Raw genomic sequence first — 19,909 nt, 5'->3', positions numbered from 1 at the left:
GAATGCAGATGTGTACCCAGAGTCAAAATCAGACTAAAAATGTTCGGGACGAGGGCGCGGGCGCCACTGTCCTGAAAACTGCACCGGAAACTGCTGTTCTGCACTCTGGAACACTGTCGGAAAACTGTCTGAAAGCTGTCTGTCCGGAGGACTAGGGTGCCCAGCGCCTCTGTCCCAGGGACCAGGGCGCCCAGCGCCCCTGTCCTGGCAGGACTAGGGCACCCAGCGCCCCTGTCCCAGTCTTCTGCTCTGTAATTTGATAGAGAGTGCTGTCTCGACCTTCTTTCTCCGGATCTGTATCCCGCGGCGTCGTCTGAATCCCGAAACCTGCAGTGATATCTGGAAAAGGGTGTATGGGCGGCTATATAGGGTTTTGCCTTAGTCAAACCCCCGCTTCGGTGATTTCCACCTCCACGAATAGCCAAGTTGTTTTGTAAAATGTATTGTGTGTGCAGACCTAGTGTGTGTGCAAGGTCCTAAAATGCAAGAAAGCAAACTAGAGCAACCTAGAAAGTAAACCCTAATTGCTTGTAAATGATAGTGTAAATGCTCTAAATCAAGATGCAAAGTGATCTAAAGCATGAATAAATGATGTATTCAAAGCTTATGTAAAGACATGAAAACAACATGAAATCATACCCAACCCTCAAGGGAGGAGTACAAGCCAATCTTCAGTCGGTAATCTCCTATTGTTCTTCAATGTCTTCCAAGCCCTAAGTGGATGAATGAATTTGATATATGCTTGATAGAAAGATGTTGTAAGATGTTGAAGTCTTCAAAGATCTGCCCTTTCGCCGCATATGAAGTTCCTGGAAACAAAAATCCCATCCCTTCAAATGAGGAAAGAGAGCTTTTATGTATGAAACCCTAGGTCGCAAATTTGTATTTTGGCCGACCTAGAGATTGAATATCCCGCCAATTTCTTGGGGTTAAGCTTTATTTTATGATTGGATCGCGCTCCTAAAATTTTGGGAAAAATGTCTGGGACCATGTTGCACTCCGGGCGCCACGGTCTCGACAACTTTTCACGAAATTTTCAGGGCCGTCGGATATGATGATTTTAGAGAGAATCCCGAAGTTACAGGTGATTTCGAGATGTTTTGACCCCGAAACCAAGCCCCCAAGTTCGAAATAGGACTTAATTAGGGTTTTTGATTAAGTGGTGTATTGGAGGAATAAAATGCGAAGGACGCGCTTTAGTGAAAAGGGCCCAATTTTATGATGTAGAGAATGATGAAATAGGACCTTAGACCTAATTAATTTGATTAATTAAGTGCTTAAGGAAAAATGCAATGCAAAATGTAAAATGCACTAAGGCGGGTGCTAAACTAGGTGTGAAATTGTACCACCCTAACAAGTGCGTACAATTTATGACGCTACAAAAACCTAATTAAAAATATTATAAAACTACTCCACCCTCTACCCTATTTTCTTTTCGTTTTATAATCTTGCCCTAACCCTATTTTCGGGTTAGGGCTTAACTATGATATTCTTTTCTCTTTTTTTTTTCTTGGTATGTGAAGTGTGTGTATGTTTGTGCAGGTCACAGGAGGCGGTGGCCATGGAGGGTCTCAGTGGAGGTGTGGAGGAGCGGAGGTTTCTTTGTTCATAGGGGCGACAGAGGTCGCATGGGGGCTCCCCACAAGGACGACCACTGTCGAGCCTGCGGGTCACGGCCCACAGCTCGGCAACACCGCCGCTGTGGGGTGCCGCCCACAGAGGGGGAGCCGAAGCCTCCCCAACTGTGGGTTACGGTCGCTACTGGGGGTCGCTGCCCACTGTGCGGGGGGCGAGGTACCCCCCCTTTGCTTAGTATTTTTTTTTTTAAATAAAATAATTTAAACCCTTTATTTTTTGTAATAATAAATTAAATTATATTCATGTTTAAATCACAGGTAGGTTTAATGTGAAATTTCATAGATGAGTAATGTTATATATATATTTTTTAAACAAAACTTGTAGGAAATTAATAAAATAAATGACAGTACAACAATAGTCCAATATTTATATTTCTTCTTTTTAGATCTAGTCTTAAATCCATAGTGCAAATACTAGACTTTAATTCTGCAATAAATTAAGGAGAAAATGACAAAATTGATTAAATTTAAACAACAACTATATTCGACTAGAAATTATTGAAATAAATCTTAGAGATAGACATGATAATTTTAGATTTATTTTCTATGAATAAATAAATAGAAAATGACAGAGTTTATTAAAATATATTCAGCAACTACATTAATCTAGAATTATTTAAATTAGACTTAGAGATATGCATAAGGAATAAACTGAACTTTTATTTTCAGAAATAACATGCATACAAAAAATATTATTTTCAGAACTATAGGAACTAAATCCAGATATACACATTTCAATTTTTTTTGCAACAAAATAATACTTAATAAAAATAATGCATTTCTTTAAAGTTTATTTAAAAGGCAATATAGTCAACATTACAATTGGGTGAGATACCCATCTAGTCTCTCTTTTCTATTAAATGAGGACTTTAAATAAATAAATACATTCCTTTCAAAATAAATACAACATACAACGTTTATTTACATTTCTGCAACTGAAAAATATAGCATCCCTTTTCTTATTCTTTTTCTGTAAATCAAGTACAAAACCCAGCAACTCCTAGCTTGTCCCTTTTCTTTTCTTTCCAAGCAATCCTGCAAATAAATTATAAGGCTTGACCATGGAGTGCTCATCTCTCAGCCTAGGCTTACTAGAAGCCACCCCCGAGCTTGGAGAACCAAGCCCTAGACAGGTTACAGACATGCAAACACAACAATTAAGGGAAAAAGATATAGCAAACACTTTCCCAACCAAGGTTGCACTCCATCACAAAATGTGATGATTTTACATGGGTGGTAGTGGACCAAATACCCTGAGGAGACTGCAAGAATGGTAGAACACAATGCCACCTCATGGCAAACAAAGTTATTTCATAAGATCATTAACCCCACATTCCTTATGCCCCTCAAGGCATTCATGCCATACTTTCTCCCTTTGTGACCCCCAAATGCACAAACTAGGCCATGCAACAAGGGTCACAAATACACCCCTTGAGTTCGCTCTCATAAAGAGAGTCTCTCACTCGAGGGCTATCAAACTTATACCACCCGCAAGACCATCCTACCCTCCCAAGAGTAGAAGGCCTTGGTTACTCCCAAAACACAGAAAATGCATACAAGAAAATAAAAGACAGATCGCATAATAATAATTTTCACAAAAGAAAATACAAGAGAATCACTTTCACATACAACCAAACTTTCCAACATAGACATGCAACGTAAAAAGCAAAGAGATGAACCAACCTTCAATCTGCCCAAAGGTATGCTAGAACTAGTTTGAGGATGAGAAGCCCAAATCCACAATCCTCCCTTCTACACTTAGCCAAATTTCGAATCCAAAAACCAACTTTTCAAAATGCATAGTCTCCAAAAAAGGAGACTGGGTGATTACCCACAAAATCTCTCATTCTTGCCTAAGAAGACCTCGGTGAGAGTTCTCATAGGTTTCTAAAACTGAAAAAGGAAAAAGTAAGAAAAAGATCAAAAAGGATCTCTCATCAAAAGGGAAGGTTATCTAACCTAGATGACACCTTCTAATTTTGAATTTTCGCACATCTTAGAAAACCCACTTTTTGGGATGACTAAATAGTCACATGGGAGTAGACACATGCCTAAAAACACTCCTAACTCATAGGTATACCTTATGGGCTTTAGGAAACACCTTTAAACTACCCCTAGGAGTCCATTTGACCCCTTATAAACCCTTCTGAAGTTAAATTTCGGGTCAAACCCGTGTTGACCACTCCAAAGACTCTACCCAAGGAAAATTTAAAACCACATTCAAATGTTTTGAAAAAGCTATAGTTGAACAACTCCCTTCAAGAGACAAGTCAAAATTCAAGACAAAAATCAACACGTGTCAAGTGACAAAATAAAATACATTACAAAATTACACATGGAAATTGTCTCTTGTTGGATTTAAATAAATCAATAAATAAAATTTAACACACATGCATCATTTACTATTACAAATAAAATACGATACATACAAGGTGTTGTCTCTCCAAATAGACAACCCCTGGCTTTACGAACGTACATAGGTCTAGGTTTGGTTCTCCATAATATTTCCATGGTCAAATGGATAATTTTCCCGCTCATCTCAATTACACATTAGTAATTCCAATAACCTCATATAATATTAAGCACATGAATAAGAATACACATCAAACACTCTGCATATAATTTACATTTAAACAAATCAATATATCTTATATCCAAATAAATCCACATAAGCAATTATCATAATCCACATAATTCTGATCCATACATAAAACATGCATTCCTATTTCTATCATCATAGTAAAGTCCTGCAATTCCAATAATGACATACATCATCACAAAGTAATCCTATTCTAGAATCATATAGAGTTCTATATCTATAATGCATAGAAATGAAGCATCAATATATATCAATGTTATCCAAATCATGGAATCATATAAGTTCCAAATCCATAATGCATAAAAATAAAGCATCCATAATAGTCTCAACATGAAAAATACTGAAATGCTAGGATGAGTCGGGGTAGGGCCTCACACAAGGTCCCACACTTGAGAGGTTGTTTCCATGTTTCACAAGGTTGGTGATCAAGCCTGATCACCAAGGGTGCAAAATTTTGTGACAACAGTCTCCAAATCCAAGCAACTTGGCAACCTCCTCATCACAATCCTTCCGACACAATTCCCACAAAATTTCACCCACAAAGACTCAAAATCCCAACAATTCCATTCTTTCCCCAAATGGTTTGAGAGCAAAAATAAAGAAAATGACTCTGTTTAAAATGGGCTCCAATTACCAATTATATCTCACTTTTTGAAGTGATAATATAATAACAATAAAATTCAAATTTAAATCATAAGATAAATAAAAACTCCCAAAATCCCCCAAATTAAAATCACTTTAAAATAACTACATATAAGGCACATTGCATGTTTATTAATCCCACATAGTCATATTAAAATATCATTAATATACATAAACCAACTTACAACAATTCACTTATAATTGACTATAAACATATAGGTTTCACGAGTCTTATACAAATATATAGTAGGGTAGTCGGACATTACCTACATGGTAACCAGGGTATCAGGATATGCAACTAGGTTTATTACATCCAAATTAGGAACAATGGCTAGGGCTAGGTTACATGAATGGCCAATGTGTTATCTCTTGTTACCACCATTGGGGATACGGGCCAACTCAAACCTATGGAGCCAGGTGGAGCCAATACCCTATACTTGTATCCACTAAAAAATTTCACACATCAAGTGTACATGATCTCTCTCTCTCTCTCTCTCTCTCTCTCTCTCTCTCTCTCTCTCTCTCTCTCTCTCTCTCTCCCCCTCTCTCTCTCTCTCTCTCTCTCTCTCTCTCTCTCTCTCTCTCTCACTCACACACACACACACACACACACATAAATACTCAAACTAATTAAAATCATTGGAAGTTGATTTTAACATTGCATGCATTCTAATATATTCAAATGATGCAATATCATCCCTTTCACTTCTAATCATCAATTAAATAATAATAATAGTCTCGTCTAATTAAATGCATAAAATTACAATGTTCATTGGTATTCTTTCATTGCAATAATAAACATATAATTGTTCCCTGAACAGTCAACATCCTTTCATTATCTTCATATCCATCCACTAAATCTAACATGAATATCATCAATTATATCAATACAAATTTAAATATTTTAATGCAATAAAATAACATAAACATGATTTACTACTTTCGATTCAACCAGTCAGGTTAACATCACTTGTTCATTCCATTCATTAATCAAATCATCATTAAAGCAACATCTCACATAAGGTAGTTCCAAATCACTACATCGGTCCATCATAATTATCAAGGACATAATAGATCATCATGCATCTCAATGCAACTACATGATAAAAAATAACCATACTACAAACCAACACATCAGAGGTCTGACACAATCATGATACATATATCAACAAGACATGAGATAGACATTTAAGGCGAAGCACTACAATAAAATAAAGCATGATCCAAAAATAATATCAAAGCATCACAAACTAAATCCACGTCCAAATAACAATAGAACAACCATAAGCATTGTAAATGGTGTAAAATTAGGGTTTCACCAATTAAGATAATAAAACCACTAATCTTAAAAAAAGGGGGGTAAATCCAATAGACCTAGCCATAATTGAATTGGAAAAGGGGCTAAGAATACTAATTAGATTTACCAATTTGTTGTCTCCCCCTTTTGAGTTGAAATTTGGATGTAAATTGTGAAGTTAGGGCAAGACAATGGATAATTGAAGAGGAACGGTAAGAGCAAACTACTACAGGTATCAGATAGAGCCATAGATAGTGATCTAAGTAGAAGAAGAGAATCAGAATCTATTCCTAAAAGTTTAAACTTAATTTTTTGGGGCTAAGTAGCAGGAATTTTCCCTGGTCCTCCACTTTTCGCTCTGTTAAAACCTGAACCTATTCGTCATTGTCAACTATGTTAGAATCTTTGATTACAAATCCTAAATCAATTCCTTGCACACAAAAAGAAAAGAAAAGGGTTGGGAACAGAGGTTCACCTTGGGCCATACCCTGGTTTATGAATTAAACTTGAATTGAATAATATAAATACTGAAGAAAATGTTAGGAAATATACCTTATATCTTCAATGGTTGATAAAAAGATTAACAATACAATGCTCTTTGGATGTAATCACAAATGTTGGATGTAATAGCATGACAAACACATGAACATAAGAAAGGAAACCCTAATTAAACACATATGCTTGCATGAAGATTGATGTAACTTTGCTCCATAATGCTTGAAGGATATAGTGTTGCCTTGAATGTTTGAAATACTTGATGATGAATACTTGATGGATGCACGAATAATGAGATGTGTTGTAGATAATCAATTGCTTCTAGGTCTAGAATGAATTGATGGGATGTCTTTATATATGGTTCCCTAGGTAAATTACTAATCAGGCCAATGTCCAACTGTCAAGTGTAACCATGCATGGAGACTGAAATCCATTGGGGAGGGAGAGACTCCACCTAGATTTAAATTAGGTCATGTTTAAGGGGGACCAAGGTGGTGGGTGACACATTGGTTCAGGACCAAGGTGCCCCATGCTATGGTCCTCCAAAAATAGAAACAACAAATTAGAAAATGGGGGAAGGCAACTCCAAGATGGGGCCCACTCAACAGTGTCAATAGGTGACATCAAAGTTGGAGTAAAGAGGACCAAAATGAACCTAGGGGGAACAGAGATAGGACACCCTAAAGTATGAGCACAATCATGAGGTGTGAATTGTAAATTGGTTACAATTTACAATGCTATAGGCACATAGCCAAACCCACATCAAGAAGTAAGAATGTAGAAGATAAAACTAGAGGGCCATTATAGGACCTGACTTGATTTTTTTTCGAGATCTTGACTCTCTTCACTCTCATCCAATTTTTGGAAACTCTTCAACTTCAAATTTTCAACCTAATTCTCAAGTTAACTCTCCTCATGAGTCTCCTCCTTCGATGGATCATGAGTATGCTCTTAAGGTCACCTTTGAGTATGTAAAATCCTTAAAGGAGAACTTAAAAGAGATTTCAAAAGTTTGATTAATTGTGATAATTTTCACTCAAGTCGCCCCTATTGTTGATAATTTGAGAGACCTGCTCATCTAAGATTATAAGGGCCTTGAGTTATTTTGTGTACTAACTAATATTATTGAGACACATGTGTCCTCTTATACATTTATTTTGTCTCAACCTCAGGATACTCATTCAGATATCAATTGTCCACAATTAAATATCCCAATGTCAAAGGTGTTAGCGCATATGGTTGATACAAATCCTATAACAACCCCTATACCTTCTATTGGCAACACAAATATTGTATTTTTAAATCTTCTTACACCTAGAACCAATGTATCTCAAAATCCTTTAGGGTATAACATTCATGTTAGCTCTACCAATCCCACTTCCATCATTAAGGCATCAATTGCTAATGTTTTTGTTGCAATGTCTAATCTGCCTCCACCTCTCTTGCCAACTAATTCCATCTATTGCAAAATATGGGACAAGTGATGTCTTGACTTGCCAACTTGACCAACCCTGCTACACAATCCTCACTTACACCTTATTATCATTACAAACCTCTTGCTTTGAACATTCTAAATGAACCTATACCCTAAGGGATTGAGATTTCAAACTAAGTTAAGTACAATGGTAAGGGTGATCCACAGTTACATGCTAATGCTTTCCACTTTATAGTGATTTTTCTTATCAGGATCATTTTTTAGCTGAGTTATTTCCATAGTCCCTTAAGAAAAGCACATTGGAATGGTTATTCTCATTACTTGATAAATCTACATTTTCTTTCAATTAGCTCATGAATCAGTTCTTGCAATGGTTCCAAGAAAACATTAGCTCCAAGGTCACCATTGTTGATCTTATCCATTGTAAGGAGCAACCTAATGAGAAGTTGATTGATTTTATTTCTTGTTATCAATATTTATCTTTACATATTCCCTATTCGTTGCCTAATCATGACATTCAAAGGATGTTCATGGGAATTTTGCAACTGACATTGACAAAATGAGTTTCTTTGATGAGGGATTATCAACACATGTTGACTCAATATGGGGTTTATGCCTCATCCTCACATATTGATAATCTTGGAGCTATGTCTTCTTCTATAGGATCAAAGAAGAATAAATCAATTGCTAATATAATCATAATTCCTCAAGAAATTGAGAAAAATACACTAAAATCACAAGGAAATTGGTTTTTTAATGAAATTATCTTATTCTTATTTAAGTGTACTTTAAAAATAACTAGAAGATAACTTGATTACACTCACAAAGACTAGATTTCTTATTGATAACAATCCATACCCTAGTTGGTATGATGCTTCTAAATTTTGTCAATATTATCGGGTGCTTGGGCATGACACCAAACATTATGTGCATTGAAGACATGTATTCCAAGACCACATATATAACAATACCATCCAAATTGGTGATAAGAAACAAAATTCAAATTTGTTGCTAAAGCCAATAGTGAGCTACAAATATGCATAGATCTATCCCACATCATTCTTCTAACTTCATCACTGCTTCTTCTTCTACTCTATCCAATCACATACATGAACATGGTGACCATTACTATAATCTCCACTTCTAATCAAAAGGTCAAGATGCCTAACATATTGGTGCAGGAGCACCTACCTACGAAGGAATGATCTAGGAGAAATATTATTTTATATTAGTTAGAAGAAATGTAATAAGACCCTATGGGTCCTTTTTTTTAATTCAATGTCTTAGGAGTGTGACAAATTTGTCCATGTTTGGATCAAATTGTCATCTAGGGTCTAGTAGAGCAAATTGAGTCAATAAGGGTCATAATGTTCTAAATCGAGGGATCAAGTGACCACAAGTCTATTTGAGTCATTTTTTTATGTTTTAAAGTCAAATGTAATCATTATGGGGGACTATGACAGTCTAGAGTCTAAGTTGGTCGAATTATGCAAAAGTTGTCATATTGTCAATTTGTTGTCATGACAATTTTGCACTTTTTGTAAATCGGGATTCTCCAGCGGTCAGTTAGTTTGAAAAAAAGTTGGAGGAGGTTATGTTCATTTGGGAAACATATTTAAAGGCCCCAAACACCGAAGAATGTAAGTTGATTGTGTTGGTTGATTTGGAAAGGAATTGGAAGCATCAAGAACTGTTGGAAACTCGAAAAAAACATCTAATTTCTATTGATTGCATACTGAAGGTGGATTGGTAAGAATGCTCATGGAATAGATCCTATAACTAGACTGTCTTACCTTTGTTTTGATTTTAGTGTGAATTCTTGAAGTGATAGTTGCCCCATTCTACAAGCAAATCTCTACCGGGTAGCCTAAAACCCTTAAACCCCTAGGGTTTGACTGCAATAATGGGTTTTGGCCTATCAATCCTTAATTGAACTCTCCACCGTTACATGAGATTATAGGCCATTGTATCATATGTTAGTAAAAATATCCATTAAGAGGATGCAACAAGGTGAAGAGGATGGAGAACTAACCCTAGGTCTAGCATCTCTATGTGACAGACCTGTTTGATGAGTGCAGTGCCTAAGAATTGAGAGGTAGAGCACTGGGAAAGGGTTTGAATGTGGTAGAAGATTATTTTAGAGGTTTTCATAATATTTTATGGTTAGTGGTGGTTATCCATTAGGACAACCAAACCAGTTTGTGAAAGGCGTTCAGTCAAATAGGTCTGAAAACCCTATTAGGTCTGTTAGTGTAGCATCAGTTGGAATATCTGCAAGTTGTTCTAGTATAAAAAATTGAGATATTGTTTAGAAATCGCAAAAGGGTATCTAAAAATATAATTTCTCTGTCTATATCCTCAGGGTGTCAAAAGTTATCACTCGATTCCTTCAAAACGAGGCCTAATAACAACCGGTTTAGGTTTGTGGGCGAATGAGTCAAGATTGATGTTCCAGTGGACCTAAACCATGAAATCCTGTTTTATTTGTGTTCAAGTGTTGTGAGAACACCCCTCCAAGGATTGTTGTATTGAATTGGTCAAGTGGGTCATTCAAACCCTTAAGCCTAGTAATAGCCCACTCATTGTTTGCTAGGGTGTGTGTGTAACCACACAAGAACTTGAGAAGTGTTATTTGTCTATAAGTGGACATAGTGGAGCCTTGGGGTTTTCCAAGGTGTTGTTTGGTGCCATTGAACCATTCCTTGACTTGGTGTTGTGTTAGGATCTTTAGAATTAGGGATTACAGGTTGAGTCTGTGAACCTTAGAGATTGACTGGTTCAAGGTTAACCTCCTTCCGGTCTGCTACCTCCTCATCACATATTTTTCACACATAATGAATCTTCATTCCATGGAGAGCCTTCTCCTTTGTACATTCCTACTTGAGTTAATGATAATGTTATTACTTGTGTTGTGCTCGACCCTAAATATAAAGTCAATGTCATAACAAAGAAGATGTTTTTTTATTAATGGGTTACATAGGGTGAGATATGATGATTCGAATGCCACCATTCCTACACATATATTGGTCTTTCTCTTCCTCCTCTTAGATCTATTTATTTGCTAGTCCTTATAGCACCTAAGGATGTCTCTATGATATTTATTGTGAGTCCAAATTCTGACTTGCTCAGAGTGAAGCTAGGCATTCCTTGTTTTCCATGGATGTTATTGCTTTTTCTATTCACAAGTGTTTAAAGTTTCCTCATGATGACATTGTGCAACCTATCCAAGATATTGGATACAAACCATGAGTGTCATGTGGGGGCTTCTCTCTAGATCATTTCTAGCTTGCTCCAATTGGACCTATGCTACCCCACAGTGATCTATTATACAAGACATATTATAAATATAAAATTGGGGAGTTTGCATCAACATCGGTCCAACCTACTTCTTCTCTAGTTATTCCTTCTTGGTTTTCTCCTTCATAGCAACATTCTTAATCCTTTGCCCCTTCTTCATTGGTAGCTAAGGACAAGCCCACTCCCTAGAGTAGACCTCCTTATTTTTCTAAGACTTTACAACCTCTAGTGGTGCCTCATGTTCCTTTTATTGTTCCCAACATAGGAAAATGAAAGGTACTTGTGTTGTGGAAGTTGAAATCCCATCTTCATGAGCTTCCCATTCTTCTTGACATCCCTTGCCTACTATGTATGACAAGGGTAAGCATGCTTCTTTGATTGGTCCTTCTCATGTAACATATTCATCTTGGCCTTTGAGGGCTCTTCATGTTCCTCTACATGATCCCAAAGAAATAGGTCCCTATGTCTGCGACATCTCCTAATTCATTTGTGGAGCCTCCTCTTTCATCGACAATAATTGTAAATACAGATTCACCTATAGAGTAAGATATTACAAATTATTTTTTAGGATTTTGTTCTTGATTGCCATCTGCATAGGAAACAACTTGCGCATGAGTTTAAGCATTGTCAAATTATGATAGCTCCGGAATGCGAGATTGCATTGAAGACTGAGGATGAGTCTTTTGTTTTAGCTCTTAAGTCTTCTTCTATTTTTGTTCCAATTTATGTTGCTCCTATTGTCTCATTATGGTTTCATGACACAACATCTTTTGTCCTTAAAATAATTGTGCTCCTTTGCGTAGCACAACTCATTCTAAGGGGGGTTATCATATTCATTTTTTTTTAAGTCAAAGGCATAGGACACATTATATTTATTAATATTTAAAAAGTGTACAAAATGTTAGAATATTATATTTATTAATATTTTGAAAAATCCCATTTAATGTCTATCTACGGGCTTGTCTTTTAGAGGTTGAAGCCTCTTTTGGTTGGCCTCCCCTCTTTCTTTTAGATGTAGATACACCGACTTCCCCTTCACCTCCCTCTGCAACTGCTAGAATTCCATGAGAGATGGGTGTGAAAATAAGAAAGGAGAGTGCAAAATACTTGTCTTTTAGAGCCTTCGGTCTATCTGCATCGAGCTCTTGTCTATGTATCTACAAAGCATGGCAGAGAAACCAAGGATCATCATTGCATAAGGAAACAACAAATGCACAAAAAATATCTCCTAATTTTGTGTGTTTGAGATCCCATCTCGAAAAAAGATCCAAAATGTACCCATTGCCAAAGCCCAAATTATATTTTTGCAGACACTTGAGCAATTCACCATGACAAATAAAACCTGGAATAACAGAGTCATCCACAATGGTTTTTAGGAGTTCATAAGACTGTAAATCATCTAGACAATTAGATAAGAAGATGAATAACAACTAAGAATGAAATAATGAAAACCCTACCAATTTCTCCATCATCAATGGGCTCTGCAAAAGGAAACCCCCCCCTTCTAGGTTTCACATGCACTTTATAATTTTTGAGAAAATGATCCATAATCTGATAGCAAGGAAAGAACAAGAAAATATATTTGTAAACCTAAAGCCGACAATATTTTTTCGAGCAAAGAAGGAGTACTTTTACCCGATAATCTGGCCAAATACATGCAAAACTTGAAGTACCAAGAAAAGATGTTGAGCCAATCGATACTTCTTATTCACACTAATGGTAGTAGACGCCACTGTGAGAGGCCGAACAAAACCATATCTTAATGAGGACTCCAGCTTGAAGCTTTTATTTGCGATATCTAAATGAAGGTCTTTAAAGGATATATAGAGGAAAAATTGTACGAAGGCAACAAGACAATCATAACTAGATATGCCAAATCTAGCCTGCAACATGTAATAATGAAAGTTGCCTTAATGCCAAGAAGCTATGTGTGTTGAAATGAGATAATGCGGAAGGATGAAGGAAAATGGTGGCGCTCGTGTGAGATTTTGAAAATATCCCATGAGGCGTACTTGAAATAAATAGCAACTAACAACAATCTCATGTAACATGTGCTTTAATGATTATGTGGAGTTTCATCGGGGGTGGAAACCACATCATCATGCGTTTTGATGGCATTTGAAGGGAGTCAACATTAATTAAATTTGTAATTTAAATTTTGAAAATTGTCAATGCTTATTGATAGAGTGTCAACCATAAACCTACAAAATAGACCACATTAGTTGCAAATATGTGAAGAACTCGACACAAAACTGGAGCAACACAATTCCATTTATTGCATCAGATCATCCCTAGGACTTTTAAAAGCCTGTAATTCATAGATATATCCTCCTTAGTGAAGTTGGTTTGACCCTCTGTCTAAACAATAGATATATTTGCCAATTCATTTGTCGCTTTGTTAGCTTCCCTATAGATGTGATTAATTTGATACGATTTAAAAAAATTGAGTATTTGCCAAACCTGGTTGAGGATGTATTTAATTTTTCAGTTGCACACAGATTATTCTCTGCAAGCATTGATAATTGATAAGGGTTATCATATTCATATTATAGCTTTCTTATCACACACACACACACACACATATATATATATATATATATATATATATATATATATATATATATATATATATATATATATATATATATATATATATATATATATATATATATATATATATATATATATATATATATATATATATATATATATTTGAAATATTCTACATCCTTGGGCTATCTCACCTGTCATCTAGCATGGGGGAAACTTGCTGGACTTTGTCTTTATACACGTCTGTGTTTATTTTATGTGATTATCCTACTACGCAGTTTGTAGTAGTCATAGGCTGATTGGATTGTCATATGGTCCCTAGCATAACACAACTTGCTACCCATACATATTAGTGTCATCTTATGTCTACATAATTTTTTATGTCTAATTTTCACTTTTCACCTAACATGTTTGTTTGCAACTAACATGTCTATGGTGATATAGCTTAACAATATCTATGTAGGATTGATTCAGGTCTCTTCCCTAGGGTAAATCTACATGGATAGAAGACTTTTTGTATCCTAGATACAATACTCTTAACTCTATTCCTTTTACTTTAGCTTGCAACTTTTGTCAAACATATATGCCTGCTAAAGTGGGGGCAAAATGTAATGTCATAAATTGCATCCTATGCAATTTAACATCACATAAGGCTTTCCCTTTAGTTACAATTAAGACAATTATGCTCTTTAACCTTAATCTCAATTTTAAAACATATTTTATTATACTGCAAGGTTGATTCCTTGACTATTAGTTCCAGTTTTTGCCCAAATGTATGTGTGTTGCACAAACATCTGTGTGACCCTATAGTCGCTCAAACATTTGAGCTCCCAGATGCTTTGTAACCCCGAATGACTCTTCAAATATCCCAATGGACATCATTTCTCCTCCCAATTATAAGTACTAAATGCGTGACCCTTCATATCTCAATGCGAACACCTAAAGGGGAGTACTTTGTCATTTTAATTTATCTTTATCATCTTTACATATATCCACCTCTTCAAAATGCAATTATAATTGGCCATAAAGTATAAATATTTAATATTTTTCTATCATGTCCTATAAAACACTTCCCAAGGGTAGGCATATGAATGGCATAGAATTACAAAGTTAATCTCACCTTATCCTAACAATATCTCATATAGTGGCATTTAAAATCATAATCTCCCATATTTCTAATTTTGAACAACTACCAACCTCTCTACCACTAGTGCCCTTTCCATACAAGCATCCTGCACATAACTTCTTCTTTTGGTATCTCTATAAATATAATAACACATATAAAGACTTCCCATGTCGAATATGGATGAATTTTGCCGTGTTGTGTTTTCCTTCTTCAATATAATTATCCTCTAAATCCTTTCAAATCCTATAGGGTCAAATGTGATTATTTCCAAAATAAAAAGTATGAAGTATATTGGTGAGATAAAATAAATTATTCTATAAAATAACATTTCTACCAAATTATTCAACTCCAAAACTTGTGAGTTGTATTATTGATCACATCTTGTGTGGATGCTAGATTGCTAGATGAGTACAAATAGAATGAAATGCACTAAGATTTCATCTTTTTCATCACATGTTGCTTCTATAAAGTTCAACATTACTTCAAGTAGAGTTTTAAATGTCTGTATAATAATATCATGTTTATCTTCATGATTTACTTTGTTGTCATGTCTACTTAATATTTGACATGTTTCTGGAGACCTATCCTTTGGATCTCGAGGAAACTATTGAGGACATTCATCTCCTCTTCAGTGACAATTCATATCAGGTTTCTTCTTATTATTCTTTGGATATCACAAGGGTAAATTTAGATCCTCGTGTCCTTCATCCTCCTATTTATACTTCCACAATAATAGTTTTATAGATATTTACAACTCTAAGGTTACAACTTAATCGTAATTCATGTTGGCACCTTCTACTAGAGTACTAGTTTCTCATTGATGTAATTATCTTACCCATAGTGAGCACCACACATCTATAGTTTTTTTACATGAATCCTACATGGTTCCTAGTTCATCTTATCAATATTCTTCATAAATTAGAATTATCTTTGACAAGATTAAAAAAAATTGAAGGCATCATTCACATCTTTAGTGCATATTCTAAATCAAATTTTACACGTTTCATACATTTTTATCTTTAGTTAGACTTAGAACTCATAATTTTATTATGATAACTTTTGGAACCAACATGACAATATTTGAGCAATTTCTAAAGATCATCTCCTAACTCCTTTTCTCATATCCCTTTAGGAATGGGAAGATCACATGCATTCACCTTTGGATTTTCTTTTTCATTTATGGAGAAATGGTGTCTACTTATTGTAACTTTGTAAGTGCAACTTCATGTCACATAATGTCTTCTCTTTAGTTGAATTAAAGACAATATCAAACCTTAGTGTTAATCCTTAGTCTACAAACCATCCTTAGCACCTGTCCTACCCAATTCCCTGACTATTAGGTTCAGATTGAGCTTGCACATGTGGACATTACTGAGATGTCTACACATTGCACATTCCTCCTGCGAATATTCATGACTGAAGGTAGTTGTTGGGATGTAATACTTTTTTCTTTTGGTAGTGTAACACCCCTATGTGCTTGCACCAATATCGAGATGACTGCTAGTCCCTTAAAATTTACCTTTTGAGCTCCATTTCACTCTCAATAAATCTCTATCACACTCTAGGAAAATTCTCTTACATTGTGAAGCTTCTACTCACCATTTTCTCCCTTTCTCTTGAGCATACTAGTCCACCACCTTCAACCATTGTTAACCAACAAAGCTTTGCCAACTTGGAGATTAGTACCTCTCCTCATGTTTCTATACTTGTGGGATTTGAATGAGAGCAACTCTATAGTTTATCATTATTTTGATCTATTGTCTTGATATTAGTATAATAATATATTCTCTATTATTTTCTTTTCACCCATTCTATCACCAATCATGGCTATAGGTTGTGCATGGAGGTGGAAACACTAAAGCGATGGTTTGACTAAGGAAAACCTCTAAATACAACCACACCCTCGACATTTCATCATGGTGTTTTGTGTGTAGGTTCTAGTGGAGAAGATCATGCTTCTTGATGCAACTTCATTTTGTGGATTTAGGTGGACATTCCTTTGATTCCTCTTAGTCCTTTCGTTGCTTTCTTTTTTTTCTAGCATCTTCTTGTTCTATAATTTCATTTATATATAGTTTACATAATATTGTACTTGTCATTTTGTACTTTTTGGTATGAATTTCTATGTTTTGTTTGAACAGGACATTTGTGTGCCACGTTGTCATCCTCAACCTACGCGTGTGTCCTAGACAGAGAGCTCAGATCTGTTTAGAAGGTACTCGTAACCTATACTTTTATTCCTCGTGAATTAAATAGTTTTGTTAGCTAAACGTTCTTACCTCTTAATAGTGAACAAGCTCAGAGGTCATAGCTACCTGAGGGTTTTTTTTGAGTGGAGAATTGGACCTTGAGTCCTTTAGGGGTTTGATTACCCTTTGTAGTGGTTCAATTTTCACACTCTACACTTATCCTAGTTCATTTTTAGCATGTAGTTTCAATCATCCACCATTGACACAAGAGACTATATACTCTCCCAATCTTGCTTACCAATACTATGCATAGGTTGAAGATGAAAGAAATACACTTTGCACATGTGTACCTTGTTTATGAATAAATTAATATTTCTCACATGGAAAAAAATAAGTGAAGCAAAGTAGTTTTCTGAGAACTACTCTCTTAAAAAGGAAGGAATAGCCTAAATGCAACAACAATACTTGCATTATAAATTATTCTCTTCATGAGAAAAGAGCTCCCTCAAATGGAAATAATGTTGAATAATAGAAATAATGTTGAATGGTGGAATAATAGTTATGTCAAATAATTGAATTTTCTTTGCATGTTGTTAAGTTCTTCACAAATATTTTCAAAAGAAATTTCTACACAAATAGTTGCTAGCTTTAAAAGTTTGTGTTGCTAGCTTTAAAATAACTTCTTAGATTACTCATTTTATTATTTTTCAATTTCTAAGGTAGTTTACGAATCAACTTCTATAGCAATGAGAGTTGAAATTTGTTTTGTTAGTTTAGTTAGAGTTACCTCAATCTAGTTCATTCTCACTCTTGGATATGTATGGGTTTGAAATGCCTTAATATAGATGAAGAATGGATGATTGAAATTTCCTCTAATGATTTGGGTGTGTGAGAAAACTTGGGCTTGTTAGAAAGCTATTGAGTACATGTTTGTTTAAGTTGGACTATTTGGCTATATTATTCAAGAGCTAAGTTTGGGAGTTTTCTAGCTAGAATGCAAATGGTTCTAATATTTTAATCTTTTTCCTTTTGAAGTACTTTTTAGTGTATATATTTTGTGTTTTTTGTGTTCTTGTGATTTCTTATTGGTTTTATAATTTTTAATTGTTTGAGGTTTCTAAAATAAGCACACATGAGGGAAAATCTAAACAGGTGGACCCAAGACAATTGAATTTTTCCATTTAATTTATACATGATTTAAAATGGAACTTGTGGAGAAGTAACTACTACGCATGCAAGCAAAATCTAAGACAATTTTTACATTTTTTGTGCCTATTGAGATTAAAATGAATGGATGTGAATATTTTTAGCACATGGATTAGCAGACATTAGTTTTGTTTATTTTACTTTTAGTAATTCAAATGATAAAGCAATAACCAACTAGAAATGAAAAAAAAAACATACAATAGTTTTAGTATCTTTCATATTTAAATAATAATGATTTGAGTGACTTTTAATTCATTCATATATCTTTTTTAATAATAAGTTCTACTTTTATTGTACATAAATCTTTTCTTGATTATGAATTGTTTTGAGTTTCCTTGCAAAGGTGTTTTGTAATCATTTCAAATGTTTGAAGTGTAAGTGTTGTTTTGAAAGATATAGTACAATAAATGAATTTAAATTCAAACTAAATTATGAAAACCTAACATTTAATTCAATCGTGAATCAAAGCAATAAAACATATTCTTATAAACTTGGATAAAGTAAATTTTTGTATGCTTAATCTATTTTAATTTGAAGTAGTAAAATCAACTAATCCAATAAACTTGTATTTCAAGCTTGAAACTTCCACACCTGTGTATTTGAAGATCCTTATAATTCAAGGTTTATGACATAATAAAAGTATCCTCAAGGGCCTAACTTCTCATTCTCTCCCACCCTCCTCTCTCGTTCTCATGGATTCTCCTTTGCTGATGAATGGTTTCAAATGAGTTGAAGACATAGAGAGAGAGAGAATTGTTGCTCGAGGATTCAAATTTGTGAAAGATGTACACAAATTATTAGAGGCTTGCACATTCTTGTAGGATTTCTTAGAAACAATATAGACGTGCATAGTGTGATCTCTTTTGTTAAATTTTGAGATTCTTGCTAGGAATTGACTATGTTTATGAAACTTTGATTTCACATGTATTGCTTGACAAAATTTCTCATTAATTAATGAAAGAAGGATCTCTATAAAAGCCCAAATATATCTAATTTATTGGCTCCCAAACAGAAAATAGAAGTAAAATTTTATCCTTAGAGTTTTTGGGCACTCACACATGTCAAAGGGACAAGCTAAAAGGCTCGAATAAAGATTTCATGGTAGGGAGTGATGAAGAAAATAAAAAATTGAATAATTTATCCCTTTTGCTAAAATTCATTCACCATAGTGGATTATGTTCACTGCAAGCTAAATTGATAAGAATGGGGTGAATATGCCATTTAAGAGGTAAAAATTAAAAATAACAAAGCAACAAGTTGTAAATACTTGGGAAATGATCGAAGAGATGTAAGATGACAACAAGAAAGATTCAAGGGTCACTTTAAAATCAAACAAGAGAGAATTTTATCATTTACATTCCACATAGTCACGCACCAGTTGGCAACATCATCATGAGATTGAGGTATTTTCTCACCCAAATTTAATCAATTACAAA

The 19,909-nt window shown here is 34.8% G+C and overlaps 1 pseudogene; it reads left to right on the top strand.

Moving 5' to 3' along the window:
- LOC131042243 (soluble inorganic pyrophosphatase-like) overlaps positions 1–19,909 on the top strand; it is a 153,859-nt pseudogene that overhangs the window by 13,164 nt on the left and 120,786 nt on the right.

The sequence above is a fragment of the Cryptomeria japonica genome, chromosome 1 (assembly GCF_030272615.1).
Source record: "Cryptomeria japonica chromosome 1, Sugi_1.0, whole genome shotgun sequence".
Classification (NCBI taxonomy): Eukaryota; Viridiplantae; Streptophyta; class Pinopsida; order Cupressales; family Cupressaceae; genus Cryptomeria; species Cryptomeria japonica.
Note: the sequence above shows the minus strand (reverse complement) of the source record. Positions and strands in the feature narration are given on the sequence as shown.